Source organism: Homalodisca vitripennis, chromosome 7 (assembly GCF_021130785.1).
Source record: "Homalodisca vitripennis isolate AUS2020 chromosome 7, UT_GWSS_2.1, whole genome shotgun sequence".
In the NCBI taxonomy this organism is placed as follows: domain Eukaryota; kingdom Metazoa; phylum Arthropoda; class Insecta; order Hemiptera; family Cicadellidae; genus Homalodisca; species Homalodisca vitripennis.
In genome coordinates, this window is record NC_060213.1 from 125,587,417 (window position 1) to 125,609,312 (window position 21,896).

General features: G+C 36.0%; 1 protein-coding gene across 5 annotated transcripts in view; it reads right to left on the reverse strand.

The window, feature by feature from the left end:
- LOC124366266 (E3 ubiquitin-protein ligase HECW2) overlaps positions 1 to 21,451 on the reverse strand; it is a 106,231-nt gene extending 84,780 nt beyond the window's left edge. For 2 of the 5 annotated variants that reach the window (XR_006922796.1, XM_046822666.1), the window contains exon 1: positions 21,243 to 21,442. The gene's annotated coding sequence lies outside the window, so the exon portion shown is untranslated. Of the gene's footprint in view, positions 1 to 21,242 lie in introns of all 5 variants that reach the window. The other 3 variants (XM_046822668.1, XM_046822669.1, XM_046822667.1) reach the window with 2 other exon arrangements.
- Positions 21,452 to 21,896: the final 445 nt, after the last annotated feature.

Below are 21,896 nucleotides of genomic sequence, written 5' to 3' on the forward strand. Positions count from 1 at the left end.
GGGGAAGTGCGTGCCTACTCCCCGAAGCTGACGATGCTATCTGCGTGTCTCCAGTACTTTCACGTGAATGCACAGTACTTTTCAATATCTTTACTGTCTCCAATACTTTCTCAGAAATGCACTGTAACTTTCAATATCTTTAATGTCTCCAGTACTTTCACAGGAATGTTCTGTACCTTTCAATATCTTTACTATCTCCAGTACCTTCACAGAAATGTACTGTACCTTTCAATATCTTTATTGTCTCCAGTAATTTCACAGATATGTACTGTACATTTCAATATCTTTATTGTTTATCTAGTTGTCGCCAGTACTTTCACAGATATGTACTGTACCTTTCAATATCGTTATTGTTTATCTGGCTGTCGCCAGTACTTTCACAGAAATGTACTATTCCTTTCAATATATTGATTGTTTATCTGGTTGTCACCAGTACTTTCACAGAAATGTACTATTCCTTTCAATATATTGATTGTTTATCTGGTTGTCACCAGTACTTTCACAGAAATGTACTGTACCTTTCAATATCGTTATTGTTTATCTGGCTGTCGCCAGTACTTTCACAGAAATGTACTATTCCTTTCAATATCTTGATTGTTTATCTGGTTGTCACCAGTACTTTCACAGAAATGTACTGTACCTTTCAATATCGTTATTGTTTATCTGGCTGTCGCCAGTACTTTCACAGAAATGTACTGTACCTTTCAATATCGTTTATCTGGTTGTCACCAGTACTTTCACAGAAATGTACTGTACCTTTCAATATCGTTATTGTTTTTCTGGTTGTCACCAGTACTTTCACAGATATGTACTATTCCTTTCAATATCTTTATTGTTTATCTGGCTGTCGCCAGTACTTTCACAGAAATGTACTGTACCTTTCAATATCGTTATTGTTTATCTGGTTGTCGCCAGTACTTTCACAGATATGTACTATTCCTTTCAATATCTTTATTGTTTATCTGGCTGTCGCCAGTACTTTCACAGATATGTACTGTACTTTTCAATATCTTTATTGTCACGAACCTTGATCCGTTTGCCGCGGAAGCGGTTTCTGATAAATTGTTATTAAATTGGTGAACACCAAACCAATTTTTTGAAAATTTCAAAAAAATTACAACTTTGTAAAACTTAGGTTAAGGCCTGCGGTCGACCAACTACTGTACATCACACGGCTTTGCTCTCTATTCAATCGGAACTGAGAATAACATTCCAAGAAACGTTCCATTTTTTGGAACGAGACGAGTTAAACTGATGAACAACACTGTACGATAATACTTATAATTAGTGCTATGCTTATAATTAACAATGTAGGAGTGCGCTACGCCATATGTTAATGTCTCATATTATTATTTTGATTAGAAAATATATAGATGTATATTTTTTACTTTTATGAGGACTTATGCAATTACGTGTCTATGTACGTAGGATTTTTATGATTGTACTCTATGAAACTCGGATCTGGTGTTCGCTGGGAGTCTCACAAGTTTAGTTTCTATTGATTATATATATATTCAATAAACACTTAATAATAATATTAATCACAAGATTTAATGAATTTAGAATAATGAATGGTCAAATAAAACCCTTTTTTAATTATTTTACTTCCAGACACAGAGATTAATGTTCACACTGATGATGGTTTAATACTGAAACACGTGTCTGGAAATAAAATAATTTAAAAAAAAGGTTATAGTTGACCATTCATTATTCTAATATAACGGTAACCCTGTAAGAGCGTTTTGTTTGTAAATTAATAACTGGTGTGTGATTTAGTTTTTGTAAGTGATAAACGTTTATTGAAACATTTTTATAAATCAGGAGAGAAATGTCATTCTGACTGTAATGTGCTGCAGCCAACCAAATTATACTGATAGGTTGATACTGTAAGTGTAAAAATTGTCACACGTGTTTACTGCATTTGACAATGTAAAATTCCTGTAATATGTTGTACAAATTTTGAACCCGACTCCTGGAATCTGGAGTCAACGTCAGTCCGAAGACATCAAAATGAGAAGAAGCACAAAGCGAACTCTACAACAGACTACGAAAAAATTTAATCTAGACGAAGAGGTGTTGTCATCAAGTCTGTGACAGAGTCAGATTTCAGACGCTGCACTAAGCGAACATTCGTGCCCTACCCAGCCGTGTTTATGATGTCCACTGCGTGTTGTGATACATATGGATGGAATACGCTAATCTGGTCGTAGCGAAAGGACGCGCGGTAGTGGTGGGGGGGGGGAGTTCGTGCCCGAGGCGTTTCACCCGGACGCCGATGACCCGATAACCGAAATGTGGTCGGGAGTATCCGCTTGTCTCGCCCTCAGTAGGCCAGGTGCCTGGGCGTCAGTGTGGGCCATACTGGAGCACATGTCCGACTCTCTCGCGCCGGTCCCTGAGGTCGCTGTCTCGGGATTGTTTGCGAGGCTGTTTTATTCAATAGCTTCCAATATCTCTTGGGTGGTAAACGGGTGAAATTTGATATAGGATGTCAGCATTCAATAAATACAGGCAAAGCCGAAAACGACGTGGTTCGGAATCCACTTAAACATGCAGGGTTCGCTGGCTACTGGATTGTCAACGTTTGTTTGCGAGGCAGTTTTATTCGATTGCCTCCAACATCTAAATACTCCTCTTGGGTGGTAAACTGGTGAAATTTGATAAAGGAGGATGGATAAGATTTAATAAATACAGGCGAGGACGAAAACGACGTGGTTCGGAATCCACTTAAATATGCAGGGTTCGCTGGTTATTGGATTGTCGATGTTTGTTTGCGAGGCAAAGTTCTATTTGATTGCATCCAATATCCAATACTTCTCTTGGGTGGTAAACGGGTGAAATTTGATAAAGGAGGATAGATACATTTCTATAAATACATCAAGGTTGAAAGCGACATGGTTCGGAATCCACTTAAATATGCAGGGTTCTCTAGCTATTGCATTGTCAAAGTTATATAATGTCGAAGTTACCTGATGAAAGTCAGAATCTTTATTTCTTTATTCCACTAACAAGGAAGCTACAACTCATCAACCAACATTCAAAGAATCATCGGACTGTATGTGTAAGTGGGTGTCACATATTAAATTGGTACCTAACTGAAATACGAGTATAAAGGATCAATAAACGTAAATTATCATTTTGTGACAAAGCAACGTACTCGGGGAATGAATACTACACTACTTTGTAGCACGCTCATCTCTCCTGAGCCCATACAGAAACATTTATTATATTCTTGCAATTTATAAATCTCATGGACTATTTTACGAGTCTTGTTTCAAGTGTTTTTGACGATGAAAGGTTCGTGAAGGAAACAAGATTTTCTGGACAATTGCCGTCGTCCAGTGATACAAAACATCAGTAACACTACGTTTCGAGATCTGATCTCTTCTTCAGGTAAATAACTATAAATGAAAATACCTTGATTTAAATTATGTGTTAGGTTATCTCCCCGAAGAAGAGATCAGTTTGCAGATCACGAAACGTAGTGTTAGTGATGTTTTGTATCACTAAACGATGGCAAATGTCATGAAAATTCTATTTTCCGAAACCGTAGATGAATACAGTCCGATATGTGCATTATACCACATCCATTTGTCCTACATAAAACAATTAATTTCCAAAGGATTCTCACTTTCACAATTATAATGTCACGTTCCAATTGCTTGGACCACAAACTATAGAAAGTGCCGGAGAAGTTTTACGCGAACCTAGACAATGTGTTTTTGGATTCCCGACGTCGTGGGACTGGGTGACAGACTCACGTTTCCCCGTGCCCGAGTCCCAGTGTCCGCCATGTGGCCGGTCGTAGGTAGAGAAGGGAAGCGCAGAGGAAGGAAGCTGGTATTGTCCATATCCGACGGAAGCAGCGCCCAGCGGCTAACAGACGGAAGTGGCTGCGGACACCGGATACAGCGGCAGAAGTCCCGGCAACCGGCCCCAACAGTCTGTGGCACGGGCCAGGCCCGCAGTAAATTCCAAGTAGGCTACTTCTAACAGAATAACACAATTGTCTCATTTCACTAAGATTTATCTAACAGCTTTTTATTTTGTATTTATTAATTCTTTATATATTTTTTTTATTTTGTGTAAAATGAGGGGAGTCCTGTTGTACTTTTTTCCTTGCTCTGCTTGAACAAGGTATTTGGGATGGCACTTCCCAATTGCCCAAAGAGGTGGGAGGATCTTTCGCCATAGGTTAAAAGGTTTGTTTCATGTTCCATCGCCATGGATTACGATGGACCCTTTCTCATGGATCAGGGCCGTTTGTGGAGATCCTTCCACATTGGCCAGAAGGATTTTGCAATGATCCTTCTCCATGCATCAAAGGAAAATCATGAACCACAGAATTGTGTAGGGATCCTCCACCATGTATCACAACGTGTGCCTGTACCCTTTACCCATAGAGCTGAGAGGATCTTCCACCATAGATTAAAAGGTTTGTGCCATGTTCCATCGCCATGGATCATGGCCGTTTGTAAAGATGATTCCACATTGGTCAAAAGGATTTTGCAATGATCCTTCTTTTGTACCAAAGACATGTGTGAAGACTCTTCGCCATGGATCACAGAATGTGTCAGGACCCTTTCTTACGATCACAGAAGAATCTGGGGATGCTTCACTATGAACCACAGAATTGTGTGGGGATCCTTCACCATGTTCCAGTACCCTTTTCTAGGTACTGCAGACGCGTGTAGGATTTCTTGTCAAACAAAAAAGGCAGTAGGATACTGTGTGATGTGAGCATCACTATACCGCCAGGCAAGGTATTATCAAATTACCACATTATATATATATATATATATATATATGATTTCTTTACATATGTCGGACATAAAAGGTGCAGCCGACTTTTTCTTTTCATGACATGAGGTTGACTGATCCGGAGAAATTGTCACTTCACATTCTCGTGCTTCTGGAAAGTCAGGGAATACAATGTAACACCATGGTTATTTTAAAGGAAGTATAATGTTCCAAAAATGGTGAAAAGTGCAACCAATGGGTATTCCATGGAAGGGTTTTAAGTAGGGTCCGAACCTGTCTGAATGTACTGTTCGATTCAAAATGGCAATTATAAATTGTCAAGTTGACTATAACTGAGTTATTATTCTGCCATGTGTATTATATGGCAGCAAACAGCACAAGGAAGTGCGAGAATATTACATATTACGTGATAATAGTTTCCAACCCCTGTCGCCTCTTTCGTTTCCTTGAAAGGATATCACGAATAAGGATTTCCCTACATTAAAGGAAATATTTCTTGCATCACGTCCTGCTGGATTACATCACTTGTATTAATTACCATTTCTTTTCGCCCTTGCGTACTAGATTTCTCATCGACACCAGAACTAGATGTTTCTAAATTCGATGGTGGTCGATTATATTCTGTATTATTGAACTTTTCGATTAATTCCTGAACATTTGAGTAGACATTCAAAATTTGAGCCTTTGATTGGTATGTAACCAGATCATAGAGGCTGGTTTGATATCTTTAAAACCGGAAAAGATTAGCCTAGCCAATACCATTTAGTGTCCGTAGCGGAAAACCGTACTTTTACTCTACAAATCCAAACTTGCATTATCCCCATCTTTGTGCTAAAAGGAACAACAAAGAATGATCAAACAGACATCTTATGATGTGTAAAGCTACAGGAACAAAAGCTACAAGAGCATTTCAGTAAATAGAAAGAATCTAAGTCCTTAGGCTTATGCTGCTGTTATCGTAAGTCTTTTCTGATGAAACCACGTGAAACATTGGCAACACAGTTCAATTCTTTATATTCGACGACGAGAAGAGCAATCTTCAGTCAAAAGATGTTGCACCGAACTGGTGTTAATGCATTAAAAACGGTTAGGAGAACTTAAGATGTTAGTCTAAAAGTACATAGCCTACACCATAAAAGAAGACTCAGAGCAACATTGTTGTCATAATGCTGCCGGGAATCTCAGTGTGAGGGAACTTGTGAAATGGTTATATTGCTAGGGAGTTCTTTGCTCCGGGAAGATTCCCAAAAATTCAGAACTACGATTTTCTTTTGTTTCGAATATTTTAACACTTTTTAAGAGTTAAAAAACCTTACAACTAAGTAAATTCATACATTTTAATCCAAGAATTCTATGAATCAATTTCTTGTATTAAACAATATCCTGGCCATTTATAGAATGGATTTAAATTCCTAAACCGTTATTAAAAACTAAGCATTTTTTACAAGTATTTTCTCCCTGGGACTCATGTTCAAACATCTTACATATAAAATATTCAAAAACTTTTTATTCATAAATGTACAGTTTCTTTACGTTTTTCAGTAATTGCCATAATGTTTAGTACATTAATGTTTTCATGTTATTTTAAAATATATTTCAGTGTTTTAGTAACATTTAACCATATAATTGTTGCTAATACCTGTTGATTTACAAGTGTTTGAGCTATTTTGTTAATTAATAATAAATTCTCGGTAATGTATGAATTTACGAAAATTGTCGGCAATGTTCCCTTGGAATATTCCCTCGATTTTAAATTTCCTGGAATTTTACATCACTACTTGACAGTTTATTTTTGACGGTGGAAGGATTGTGAATGAAACAGGATTTTTCCAGACATTTGCTATCGTTTAGTGAAACAAAAAATCAATAACACTACGTTTCGAGATCTGCAATCTGATCTCGTCTTCAGGTAAATAACTAACGTAATACATAATTACAAACTAGGTTGAAAACAAACAAATCATACCATAGCGGTGTGACACGCCTAAGTCAGGAATCACAACCACCATGTTGTGTGTCAACTTCACTAACTCTAAAACATGCACTTAGGCGTGTCACAAATTTGTTTATTTTCAACCTAGCTTGTAATTATCTGTTAGGTTAGTTATTTACCTGAAGAAGAGATCAGATTGCAGATCTCGAAACGTAGTGTTACTGCTTTTTTGTTTCACTGAACGATGGCAAATGTCCGGAAACCCCCTGTTTCCTTCACTGGTTGACAGTCATTTCAGCGCACGCTAAGAGCGTTGTGTTGGAAATGTGGCTAAAAAACAGAACAAACCTAGTCCGGTGGGGATTTGACACTTCCAAGGCAACAATGCAAGAGCACTGAATACCCAAAAGCTGAATCACACTGTAATCAGATGAAGCGAAGGATCACGTGTCAAATGAAACCTTGATGGAACTCTGGGGAACCTGAAAGGCCACGTACAATGGTTAGCGGCCCACAACGGCATCTGCCTGTGCCCCAGGGCTGCTGGGGCACGCGTCTCACTGGACACCTGGCCTGGCACGTCTCCCCACCGGCCTCCTGACCTGACCTTGCCCAATATTGATTTTCTCCAGACCATTGTCTTCATCCCATTCACGTGCCAAGGGAACGTCTGCTGCAGCACAATGTCGATGTCTATACAGGAGCAGTTCTTCTTTCTCCTTTCGCGATCAAGCCGACCTTCCGTTCCAACCTTTATTATCCTTGTGGCTAATCCCGGGATGACAAAATCGTTGACGATCGTACAGGAATATCGCAATAAATCTCGCTAGCATTAATGAATGGAAGAAACGATGAAAAGGTAAAGAAATCAAATTATCACAGTTGATGGTGAAATAGACTAGGATTCTTCCATGTATTCCGATGACGGCCAGAGTTACAGGTGCTGCACAGAATTATACAATCGGATATATTACACGATTTTGCACACTCTTACATCCTTCAATTGTTTCTCATCCTTTTTCATTTCCTCAGCCACCTCATTCTTTCGAAAAACCACATATATAGTAACAATACAAAACGATCTGTTCACTTTTGTTTTCATTTTTAATAACTTGTGAGTTACTTCACGTCAATTGTAAAACAAATTCCATTAGCGATTCGGAGGAATCGACTCCGGGGCGATTTATTTGAGTTTTCAACAATCGATTGTGGAAATCACGAACGAATACACTCGATGAGTTGTCAGTAGTAATGGTAAACAATGTCTAAACTATATGTATGGTAGTATACTAAGTATAAATAGTCTCACACGTGTAGCTTAGTCTGACAGTTCATTTGCGATTAATAACGTCAGTTCAGTAACAGCATGATAGTAATACTGAGCGTTGGTAACATGTTACCACGGTAATAGGTTACTGGAACGTAATACTAAGTAACAACGTTATTTTGGTAATAGGTTTCCAACAAATAACGGTATTTCCCATCTCTTGTCTGAATGTGACTTGTTATTGGTAACAATCTCAACACTGGAGAGACCTCCACAGCCAGGTGGACCCCAACACGGCCTTCCTAGACCAATTTCTGTGGCGGCCTTGCATTTGGCCGATTCCGGTTCTGCCGGAAGTGCGGTGGCCTTGCAGAGCGACTCATTAACGCCGTAAAGGCCCCGGCCTCCACTTGCGATTTGTTGTCGCGCGATTGTTTAGTCGCAAAAATAGAACCTATTGTTTTAAATGCAGGCGCATCCACATGCGACAGAAATGCGACTGCGATTTAAAAAACGCAACTGACCTATTTTGACCGCGACGCGACTGTCGCGGAAATAAAATGAGTCACACGGACAGGCATCGACATGCCATCCACAGGCGATTATTTAGTCGCATTTTTGACTGAGTAACTGTCGAGCGGTGGCTGTTTGTTAACTAAATAAATATGTCTGACAGTGAAACCTCTACTAGTAAATTAGTATTAATCAGTCATTGATACTGATTTGCTAATTAGTGAAGTAGAAAAGAGACCGGCTCTTTATAATAAACAATTAAAAGAGTACAGTGACCGAAATATAAAAGAAAAACTGTGGACTGAAGTGTGTGGTAAAGTGATAGAAAACTGGAATGACCTTACATCAAAAAGAAAAGAAACATAAAGGTGAGTGATTTAAATATGATAGCATTAATTTGGCTAAAAATACCACCTACAGGATATCTAAAAATGTAGCCTACACTAACTTATAATTTATATCTTATCGGATTCATTGCAGTTCTATATGTTCCCGATGATTTAATCAATTTATTTTCGTCTTTGATATTGTATTATCTTATAAATCTATTATATTATCGTCTATTAAAATATTGTATGCTTTTTTTAATGTTATTCCCAACAGTTTTGTTTATTTTTTATTATTATTTCACAAGAAACATTTTTTCAATATTTCATTTTAATAGGGTCTACCTAATAGGTTTCTGTAAATAAAACATCGTTTCATAGTTTTATTAGCAATTTATTTTAAACCAAAATGTAGTTTTTGGCTAACAAGATATGGTTGTATAAATGATTAATAATGAAATTATTAAACTTTAGTTACTCTTAACATGTATTAAACAATTTTTTTAAACAGAGGTTTCTTCTGTAAAATCACTTCCATGTATTATTATGCCAACTTCTTCTTATTGATTTAAACATGGTCGTATTGCCAAGGTAATGAGCCTTGAGGTGAAATGAAGTAATCTGCCAAGTAGTCTCTTGCTTCGATACCTGAAGAGGTACCCCCGTACACCGACTTGTTGTATACATACCAGCGGACACTCATAGCATTCATCTTCAACTCGAATACCATCTTTTCTTCTTACAAAGTTGTTGAGAACGCAGGATGATTTAATAATGTCATCCGCTAAGTTCGTTTGGACATTCAATGGCCGATGGAAAATTCGCCATTTGTTGGCTAAAATACCAAACGTGCATTCCACCATTCTTCGAGCACGGCACATTCTGTAGTTGTATACTCTTTGTTTCATGGATAAATTCTTCCTGGGATAAGGCCTCACTATATTTCTTGATGTAGCAAATGCTTCATCTCCAACTATAACAAATGGCATAGGTTTTCCATTTCGTCATTAGGAAGAGTTTGAGCTTGAGGGATGTTCAGTTTGCCATCAATCAACTTTGCACCTAGTGCGGAGTTTTTCAGAATATTTGAATCACTGTTACTACCGTTAAGATCCTACATCGATTGCTGTAAAACAATAGTCTGCGTCTACTACAGCAAGTAACACAATCGAAAAGTAATTTTTATAATTGTAAAAAAGAGATCCAGAGTGATTTGGCTTCTGAATTCTTATAGTTTGCCGTCAATGCACCAATGCAATTTGGGAAGTTCGTTCGCAAGTAAAATTGTTTTTGCTATCTCCTTCCAATCTTCCTCTGATTTGGTAGGCATGTGTATTGGTTGTAAACATGTCCACAATTTTTGAGCAAGTATCTTTAATGATGTGACCAATTTGTGCTGGCACCCAATAAATATTCAAAGTGTAACGAAATGAAGCTGTTCCCAGTGGCAAGGTACCTGAAAATAATAAATTCTGAAAATAAGGAGGTACTATATCAAAAGTGTTATGATGAAGTTATGGCATAGGTTTTTACATTTGAAATCAATAAAATATAATTTTTTAATTATTCTAGGGGGGTTAATACTAAATTTGTATTCCAGGTACAGACCGTTCAAAAAAAGTGGAAGAATTTAAAGGACTGCTTTTTTGAGGGAAATTGCAGCACAACGAAAAACCACATCAGGCCAAGGAGCAACAAAAAGAAGAAAGTATATCCATTTTGATGCGTTGCTGTTTTTGGTTCCCTTTGTAAAAGGAAGAGAAACTATTAGTAATATCTCCCTCAATGAAAACGGATGGATATGAACCAGAGCAAACCACATATACATCTGATGACATTCAAGAAGGTAATTCTACTGCAAGATGCTCACTTGGCATTAATGCACAGACCGAGCGTGAAAGGCGTAAAAATAGTAAGAAACAAAATGCAAACTCATATGAGACATCTTTATTGAACATTTTGAAAGCAAGACAAAGTGACGAGGGTAATGAAGATAAACACTTCGCTTTAATGTTGGTTCCAATGTTAGGAAAATTAAATGAAGAGCAAAAGCATTATGCTAAGATAGAAATTTTAAACGTCATGAGGCAAGCTCGAAACATTAATCCACGCCCTGGTTACATCAGCTCTTCCCAACATACACAACAGCCACAGCATAGCCATTCTGCTTACGGACATAATTCTAACCAACCTGTGTATCCACAAAATACTGGGCCAATGCAGAATTTTTACAAACGATTTTTGCAGGAAGTGTTTTGTCATCACCCTCTGCAAGTGGAAGTGATCTTTGATTTTATCGTAACTCTTTTAATGGGTAAACTACTAACCCTTAGTTATTCCTATAACATTTGATTTTTATTAATTTGTACTTGTGTTTTTTAAAATGTTTTGATTTAATAAAGAGTTTTTTAATAGATAAACAAATAAGATAATTTGATTTTCTGTAATTATTACTCACCTCAAAGTCACTGATAGACGTTCTTCTGGTGGTATAGACAATCTCCATTTTGTGTTTTTATATGTAATTGATGGACCAATTATTCTCAAAGTTCATCAAAACTATTTTTTCGTCATTCGGTAATACTGAAAGAATTTTATAGGATGTTCACTCAAATCTTCAAATAACTTGTGAAACTGCCCTTTTAGTAATCGCTGACTTGTTTATTGGGTGAACCCAGTAATTATGTTTTCGCCGTTTACGTCTAGCACGAAGTAAAAGCGCGATCACAACACTTGCTTCGATGTCATCCATGATCAAAATCTACAACGATTCTGTCGCAAGTGGATGCACCTCAATTAAGTTTTGCGACTGCGACAAAACAATCGCGCGACAACAAATCGCAAGTGGAGGCCGGGCCTAAAGCCGTCGAGTCGGACAAAATGGCCGACAGGTACGAGTTACTTTGCGTCAATCGTAAAACGAATTCCATTGGCGATTCGGAGGAATCGACTTTATCTACAATCGATTGTCGAAATCACGAACGAATGCACTCGACGAATAAATTTGTCAGTTTTATTTAGTAATGGAGGTAGGCTACGCGACCATGCAGATTTTAGAGAACTCTTAGTACATTGTATTTATAGAACCGTTAATGCAATTAACAGAAGAACGTACTAGTGAAAAAAAGGAGAGAGAATACAAAAACCGAAATCATAAATATTAAACACAAAAACAAGATTTGTTCCGTCACAGCCCTTTATAGCGGAAGGGCTAAGCCCACCACTGAAAAATGTAAATTTATACTAAGGAAAATATTCAACACACATACCTAAACAAAACTGTGTACATGACCAACGTCAAAAGTTATTAAATTGTTCTATTAATCTCACACAATTCGTTGACATAGGATTAAGAAGGATTCAAAAAGCTGTTCGAAAAACTCATATCACTGTTAAACACTTAAATGCAATTAGAGAAGGACGCACTATTGAAAGAAGGGAGAGAGAATACAGAAATCGAAATCATAAATATTAAACACAAAAACAAGCTTTGATTTGTCACAGCCCATTGTAGTCCACCACCGAAAAATGTAAATTAAAACAAAGGAAAAAATTCAACACACATTCCCAAACAATATTGTTTACATGATAAACATTAAAAGTTATTAAGTAATGTTCTATTGATGTCACATAATTTGTTGACATAGGGTTAAGAAAGACAGATTCAAAAAGCTGTTCGAAAAAGCCGCATCACTGTTAAACAGGATAAATATATTAATATCTCCCATGACAAACATTTAAGATAAGTTTAGCTTCGAACAATTCAATGCTATCATATGCTGTCATTTTTACTTCCATTGATTATTCAAACTAGTAAACGTTCTTAAAGTACTCCTCATTGGAATAAAATGAAAAAGAGCGCTATCGAAATACCGGAAAAACTAAATCAACTGACTTATCCCACTTCTGTCTAAACAACGAAGAATATTTAATTAAACAAAGAGGCCTTTGAGAAGAAGAAAGAACTTTTTCAATAAAGATTTATTACCGATTGAGCCTTCAAACTGTTCAGAAGCAGTAGAACGATCTTGTATTGAGGTTAACAGCTCCAACGAATCATGACTACGGAAACCTTTTAAAAGGAATAAATAAACGATGATCTTTACAAGGCAAAATCAACATTAGAAATAAGTATTAACGTAGATTAATAAGTCCGGATCCCTCTTCCACAAGATTTAATCCTTAAACCGTACTTCGTAAAATTATGCATGAATTAATTTTATATTTAGAATTGGCAATTTTTGCACGCGCGCACGCGCACACACACACACACACACACACACACACACACACACACACACACACACACACACACACACGCACGCACGCACGCACGCACACACACGTACATGGTACTGTTTTCGGATAGCTATATAAAATTTTACCAACATCACTCAAGGCTTTTTGGTAATGAATACAATTCGTGTTAAAATCTACTTGTGTTATGAGACCAAATTGATTTCTTAAAAGTTTAAATTTCCCGCCTAATGTTCTACAAATTAGCCAAAATCAAAAATACCCATCTCCGCGAGTACGGAGCTGCGAAGTCGGTCCGCAAGTGGGTCTGGGCCGAGTGAAGACTGGGAAAGTGCGGAGGAAGGCGGGAGAAAACAATGCCGAAACGTCGCCGACCGGAAACCCGGTTCCGCGGCAAACGGAAGACAAAATCACACGTTTCCCATTCGGCTCCTCACAATGGGAATTGAACGAGGGTACAGAAGAGTTCTGTGCAGTATTCGAAGTGAATACAGAATATCAGTGGGGGAAAGTGAATGAAAATGGTTTGTACATATTTACAAATCTTTAATTACTTATCAAATGTTTTTTATTGCAATAATGCAAGTGTTACTCTGTGTTGGATTCCATAAAACTGCAGCAACAGTGATTCCTCATAGGAATAAAGAGTTTTTAACAATATAGAACCAATGCAATGATGGGCTTATATTTTCTCTAGGAGCGGGATACACTATCTCCAGGGACACCTGTTCATCACTTCCGGTTTCTTATCTTATCGGTTGATTGGCTGCGAAAAAAGATAACAAAGTATGCCATGAAAACATCGTCTTATTGCCTGACTATTCCTAACGGACTTTTCCTTGCCTCCGAAAATATAAAACATAGTGGTGCCGGGATTACTGAAAAATAATGGTTTGGGCAGATTGCCAAAAATTGGCAATTTTTGAAAATTCGAAATTTGGAATGTTTTAACAGTTAAAGTTTTACCTTAAAACTGAGGGAATTCATACATTTTAATCCAAGAATTATCATTCCAGGCATTAATTTCCTTTATAGACAATATCCTGGACTTTTATAGAACTAAATCGATTACCATTCCTAAAAAAGTATTAACAACATAAGCATTTTAAAATTTGTTTAAAAGTAATTTTATCTTGGAACTCATAGTCAAACATCCTACATCTTATTCAAAAACTACTTATTTTTATACATTCACCGTTTTTTATATTTTTCAGCTTCACAATATATAAATTTTGAAGCTAATAATAGCGAATATTCCCATTTTAACAAGTTTTATTTAATTGAAATTTTATTTACAAATATATTTCAGTTTTAGAGTTTGAAATAGCTACTGCGTAAATATTGCAAATTATTCAGTATTTCCCGGACATTTATGAATTTTGGAAATATTGCTGGCAGTATTCCTTGGAAAATATTTTTAATTCCCGAGGATTTTCATCACTAATAAAACCTAACCTTTTTAGTATAAAATATCTCATTGTCGGCTATAAAACTTTTCGTACACGGGTTTTGTCAAAATAAAATAACACAGTGTTTAAAATTGCATAATATTTCTCTAGTATTAAGTTCAAAACTTGTTTAAAGGAATTCCCTAGTGTGGGACTAAACCCTGAAATATAATTCACACATTGGCACTTAAACAAAATAGGCAACTGTGCAGAATTTTCGTTTCCAAGAATTTCGACCTAAAACACTCCTACTTATAAAATCAAAAGGGGAATAACAGTGCTACCTGAAAATTCCTTCAATGGAGCATGAATTTTTCTAGAAATTTTACGGTAAGCGGCTCACGACACAATGTACTTGTCCATTCAGAAAAGGCGCCTAAAGGGTTACATGACTCACCATTCAGGCATGAAGCAGGCAGGCCATTCACAATTACAACAATAGACTAAAACCGGTTCTTTTACCTGCATTGCAGACAAAGAAATAAAACTGTTTTCACAACGCTAATTAATATGAGTATAAAACCTTAATTAAAATTTTCCCTTTTCTTTTTCAATTACCACATAAGTCTCAACTATAACAAGCCAAACCTTATAATAATCACGTCTATTTCTATATGTAAAATCGTTTAATTTAGGTAGATTTGGTTTACAATAGTAGCTTATTCAATCGTCCACTAGGCTGTAGGGCCACTCTGCCGTATTAAACTGTCGGTCCAGAAAAGAGCAATTAGAGTTCTTCCTAATGCAAAGTACTTGGATCACTACCGCCCTTTGTTTATAGCCAATGATCTGATAATGCAAAATCTGTTTATTAAATTAACGTTCTTTGTGAAAACAAAACATTTAAAAATGTTTTTTTGAGTCAAGTTACAAAACATTTACAGTATAAAACATTGTAAATTGAGAAACGAGATTTTAAAAATACAGCGTCAATTAAAACGCTTTTAGTTTATTGAAAAACGAGAGTTGGCAACACTGCTGCAACAATACCTGAGTACAAGTTATTATTGTACAGCTGTCTATCATGTGTATTATTTGTATTTTATTCCTGTTCTTTAACGACAAGATGCCATTTACATTTTCAAGTTGTAATGCTAGTAACACTTCGAAAACTATTTGTAATAAATGATATTTTTTTATTCGAACGGGATTCGAGACATCGATTACTCAAATCGCATTTTTAACAATATTTTATTTATTTACAATCTGTTCAATTTGAGAAGAACAATAAGTAAATATTATATACAGAAACTACATTAACAATTAAAATTTAGTTAGCTGTTAACCATTGTTAACACTAACATAATTAATTCTAGAACCTAAAAGGATTCTAGATTCAGGATAGCAGTTCGGTGGAGTCTGTACACATTTTTAGAATTATCAAGTAGATTTGCCGCAAGGTGGTTTGGATGATCTTCTAATCTTGAAAGATAAATGCGACTTAATTTGGTAATTTCTTCTTTGACTATTGAGATGTTCAAATCTTGATGTAACATTTTATTGGATACATACCATGGCGCTTTTGCAATTTTTCTTCACAATTTTGATTGATACAGTTGAAATATCTCCAGATTTGAGTTGCTTTCTGTGCGCCATAACTGCACACCATATGTCCATATAGGTTTTAGGATAGTTTTATATAATAGCATCTTGTTCTTCAACCTGAGTTTTGATTAAGATCCGAATAGCTAATTCATTTTGTTTGTTTTTAAATTTAGCTGTTGTCTCTTTGTCCAAATGTGGGATTTCCAATGTAAGTCTTCTGTCTAAGCGCAAGCCCAGATAATTTACTTCAGTTACTTGGGGTAAATGAATGTCATTCGATGTAACTGGAGAGCAAGAATTTTGATTTAACGTAAACGTCATGTGAGCTGATTTATTTTCGTTAATTTTGATTCTACATGTCTTAAACCAATTAGTAATTGCATCTAAGCTCTGTTGTAAGTAAACTCAAAATCACATGAGAAATAAATAACTTAAACATATGTTGTCAAAAAAATCAACGCAATTCTTCAGACTGAGCTATTTGCTAGACAGAAGTATTTCGTGTAATTACAAAATTACACGAAATACAGTGTTACGCACGTTTATGCTGTATTGTAACGAGCTGTATTCCTGTGTCATTAGTGCCAGGTCCTGTAATAGCGTGCGCCAACGATGAGTCTCCATCTCGTATTCCTGCCGCATACCCAGAACTGCCACGACACTGCGTGTAATCTTACAGGAAGTCGGTGTACCAACTTAGCGCGATGAGTAACTCCAGATTATAAATCTACTAATAGTTGTGTGGCAGTAGCTACACGCAACTTCCGTTCCTACGTCACCGATCTCGAGGGTGGTGATAAGGATACCAGGAATTGTGCTCCTCCTGGAGAAAGCACAACAAATCCAATTTAGATTTGGATTTACTGATACGCTATGTTGAACGATAAACAATTAGTTTGTTTTCCCGGTACGCAACGGGATTATACTTAACTGTACTCAGGGATGTAGCCAGCGAGGGGGCCAAGGAGTCCGGACTCCCCCCGCAATTTTCAAAATTTTCATTTTCAAAATTTTCAATTACTTTTTTAGTAAACGATTATTATTATTTAAATGATTCGGTATTACTGACAAGTACTCAACAAAGAAATAGGTCAAGAACTTTTTAAGGAACAAAATGGGGCCATGCCCTCTGTCCACGACTGGAAAATATCAGTTGTCTGGACCCCCCAAAACTTTTTCCTGACTACGTATTTGAATTTTTTTTTTTTTTTTTTTTTTTTTTTTTTTTTTTTTTTTTTTTTTAATAATGCTGCGATCAGGGATATCGAAATTTCGTTCCTCCACATAAGCGACTACAAACAAATTTGACAGATTAAATAATAAACACGAAATCGGTATTCCCAAATTTCGTAGCATCAGTTCAGAGCATCTTGGCTTAGATAATTGGTTTTTACCCTTTTCTTTGTTGATTACTTTATTTAAGTATGCTAACATAATATTATAAATGCGTAATCTACTCAACCGAATGTACTGAAATTTTACATGGACATTCTTACGGTCCCTGGTATGAACACAAGCCTATTCTAATTTCAAAACTCGATTGGGGCAATGCCCCATTGTTATTTAAAGCACCGAAAATCCCATCTTGGTCTCTAAAGTTGTGAAATATAATTGAAATCAACTGTTCTGTGTAAACACAGTTTCATGTTTGAACATTAACCACTATTTACAATTTGTTTACACTTTATAGTTAATAATTGTCTAAGGAGCAACCTTTTTCACGTAATTTATAGATATCAGCGGTTAGTTAAGTAATCAATCAGCCTTAGAAAAAATCCTAAAACATAAGATGGCCAGAATTTGACTGCGAAGATTCACCTTGAAACACTCGACATTAATTAGCACTGTGCTTGATGAAAATTTGCTGGAAAATTCTAGCTCAAATGTTCCAAAGTATTAAAAGTATTTTTAAATTTATAAAGAAACAAACGCGTAAATAGTGACATTATTAATGCACCTGTAATTGTGCATATTTAACAAAATGTTAAGTATTAATTAAATATAAAGCAAACCTATTATTTAACTTTTACTGAAAATTTAAAATAAAAACTGTTCTAAAACCCATCTTAGTTGTCTTTTGACAGTAGACTTCTCTGATCTGTGATATGCATTTTCTTTATCGGGGAAACAGAATAAAACCAACTATGGAACAAAAAAAAAAAAAAAAAAAAAAAAAAAAAAAAAACACTAAACTACAATTAGCAATAAATATATACACTTTTTTTACGTATTTTCTTGGTTGTGGCAAGAAGGCAAACTCAACATTGGGGTCGGAAATATAATTCACTCGAACCAGAAGTGCTCATACCGGTGCAAAACCTACAAAATTGCGTGTTAACCTGCGGGTAACTACTTAAAACACATGATATCATTAGCCTAAAAAAACGACGTATTTTACCGGTTTCCGGCCGTCCTCGAAGGGTTAATACATTACTCGATTGTGAACGGTACAATAAAACAAGATGGCCGCAGCTGGATACGGGAAGAATATAACTCTCTTAGTGCAGTCAACGGTCCTGGGCTGGTATATCAGTGCATGACGCCATGACTCCGCGGCACAAAAACGGCACAAAGTCAGGACATTATTTAAACCCCAGCCCACGTCATCTCTCCTTTCGTGCTGCCTGCCCGGACGCACGAAACTTTCACACTTGTTCTACATTCACGTTTCCCTGTGCCGTCTAGGAGTGGCAGTCACAAAAATTGTGAGAAGAAAAGATGTCCCTAAAACATCCTCAAGTAGGCTACTAACAGCATAGGCAACTTCTCAAATCAATATTGATGAAAATATAAATGTAATAGGATTTGCACATTACTTACATTTAGAATATTACGTTATCATAAATATGTTACAAGTAGTAACAAATCTCTGTTTCTTACAAAAAGTTAACTTCAAAAATTTTTAAAGTTTTAAAAATCATGCCAATATTAATGCATCCTCAAATTTCAAAATCAAACTAAAAGATATATTAGAAAATCCAAATAATAAAATAGACGATGATGAAACATCTGGAATCTATCAAATTAATTTTTGACAACTGTGATTTATAATATATTGGCCAAACAAAAATGAAGATAAAAAAGAGAGTCAAGGAACACAAAGCTTATCTGAAATATCTACAAGAGTAGATATTTCAGATAAGATTTACGATATGATCGGCCATGGCTAAACATGCACTTCATACTGGACACTGCTTTTCGCAAGTAAAATTATTTAAAAAAAATCCAAAATAAAAAAATCCTCGATGCTTATGAAACGATTTTTAGACATAAGACTCAAAATGGTTTAGTGAATAATGAGCCTGGACCTTTCTATAATTCACTCTTACTGCCTTTAATCTAATTAAATATTAATTATTACTTACATATACAGTAGGCATACTTCCTAGGCTTTAAAATTTGATCTCTTTGTATTTTTAATGACACGTGTTTTTATTTAAGTCTAAATTGTTTGTATTATTTAACCACTTTTATTTATGTGGGTTATGTGGGTCTGATGATGTATTCCTTGAACTCGAAAGGCCTCACAAAAATAAAATGTAATAATTATTGGAGTGTCTGTTCATAAATTAAGTGGTAGTACCAAAGTTCAAGGTGGCCTTTACAGCGCTCACGAGATCTGAGCTTGAATTTGGGTACTATCTCGAGGAGATGTTTTCCCCGGCCTAAGATCACGTGCCAGATCGTCCAAAGTGATCTGACGTCGGAAAAGCTGGACGGTCTGGAACGTGAACTAGGTCTGGAAAGTACCGATCGGAAATGTCCATCAGAGGCGCTTTCGGCACCACCCCTTACTTCTAATGGAAAAAGATAGAAATTCCTTGAGATATTACCTAAATTCATTAACTCTTTACATTATTATAATGCGTACGTATGTATTTACCTACTTTTATAGCCTAATAAGAAAAATAGTAGAAAGGGTCAGAGTGGCCTCCTGATAACAAACTACCAATTTGAATACTTGACGTTGAAAAATCCAACGTCGATACTATCATGAAGGCCGATCGATACTAACTATCTAGGTCGTCTAATAGCCTACTTTACCGCTGGTGGGAATCTGCTTAATTGAAACGCGACCAATTACCCTTTCCTTTTCTTCCTCATGCATATTCCAATTAATACAATCGATCTGCAATTTATTCACTCGTTCCAATGTTCTAGTTCGAATACTTACGGTACAAAATTAAAAAGCGTTTATTGTATTAAAGGAATATTATTATAAAATATAGGATTATTTTAATTTACAGGTTTTGTAGTCGAGTTCCTTTCTATTACTAATATATTTAAATTACACTTATTATAGATCGTAGATTATCCCTTTAGTTATTTTTAATTGGTCGACTGACCGATTAAGGAATTGTATTGTGTTAGCATATACAAAGCAACTTCTGAATTGCATGCCGTAGCAAAAATTTGTGCAAAATTACATCCCACCCATTTCGTAGTATAAATGTACGTCAAGTGAAAATTCGAAATAATATTTTAAGTAATCGTTTAATTAATAGAGCACTTAGCACTGCTCGGCGTATATTTCTTGAACACTATTTAATTTACCAAAAAGACTACTTGAAAGACATGTTTACTAAATGCACACACGAATTTTTTGAAGTTTTCTAATTAAAAGTACAGCACCAACAATTCACAATTGTTACAATACACAAACTTGCCATTGTTATGTGATACAAACGTTCAGTCAGTGAATATCGCGGTATGTCGTGTATTCACATCTTTGAGTCTGTCCTAAGATAATCGAGCTAAGAAGCGTTTTTTTTTTGAGCGAATCCCTTTTCGCTGGATTTCAAATGTTCACTTTTTTGTAGTGCATAACAAAGCCAAAAATATTTTACAATCATGCCTTCTAATGTTACTCACAAAAACGAATATATAGTCAACAGTTCAATTAAGCGAATTACGCAATAAAACATTTATTTTTGATACCTCAAGTGTTATATATATCATAATGTATATTTTACGTATGCGTGTTAAATATTAAACTTAATAACAGATTAAAATATGTATATATCCGGTAAACTCACATTTTCCAATTACTAGTTACTTATCAACGAAACGCTATTTTCAACAAATAAGTTTAATTCCGTAATAATTCGTCAAAAACCCAAATTACAATTCCGGACCCAAACCGAACAATTCAAATAGACTTTTAATAGTACAGCAGTGGCTAAAATTCTTACCTATTGAAAACAACGATGTTCGAATAATCCAAAATGTTCCTGGTTGAGGAATCAGCTGATTAACAACTAACACGGAAACGGTCCAGTTGGCTGCGGTACGGCGACCGGAGCACAAACACAACCGACTGCGAAGGCGACTCGGCCACAACTGACTGAACTGACACGTCACACGCTCGATCACGTGGTCTTACTACGTTCATTCAGAGCGGCAACCTCCCCTCCCCACCCCGCCAGCGCCAGACACCAGAATCGGGTAACGACGTAACGAGCAATGCTGCGAAAACAGATGCGCACATTGCGCGAAAATAACACTCCGTCCAGAGGTGAAAGTGTGATTAATTGTGTGGAGCTAAACAGTTGCGTAGTTACAACTGAGCGGGCAGGAAATTAAAGAATGGCCTAAATAAAAAGGGAATACAGTATATGTCAAAAGTATAAGGACGCCAGCAAAATACTAATTCATAGAATGTAGTTTAGTTATGTCATAAAGGCCAGAAAAAACTAAATTTTTTGACGTAAATTAGACTTCTCTATCTTAAATACAGCGTATTCCAGGAATTTTTTTCTGTTTGTAAAAACGGTCTAAAAACAAAGAAAAAATATTATACAAATTATATAACTCTAGAACGGATAAAACTACACAAATTGTTTTAG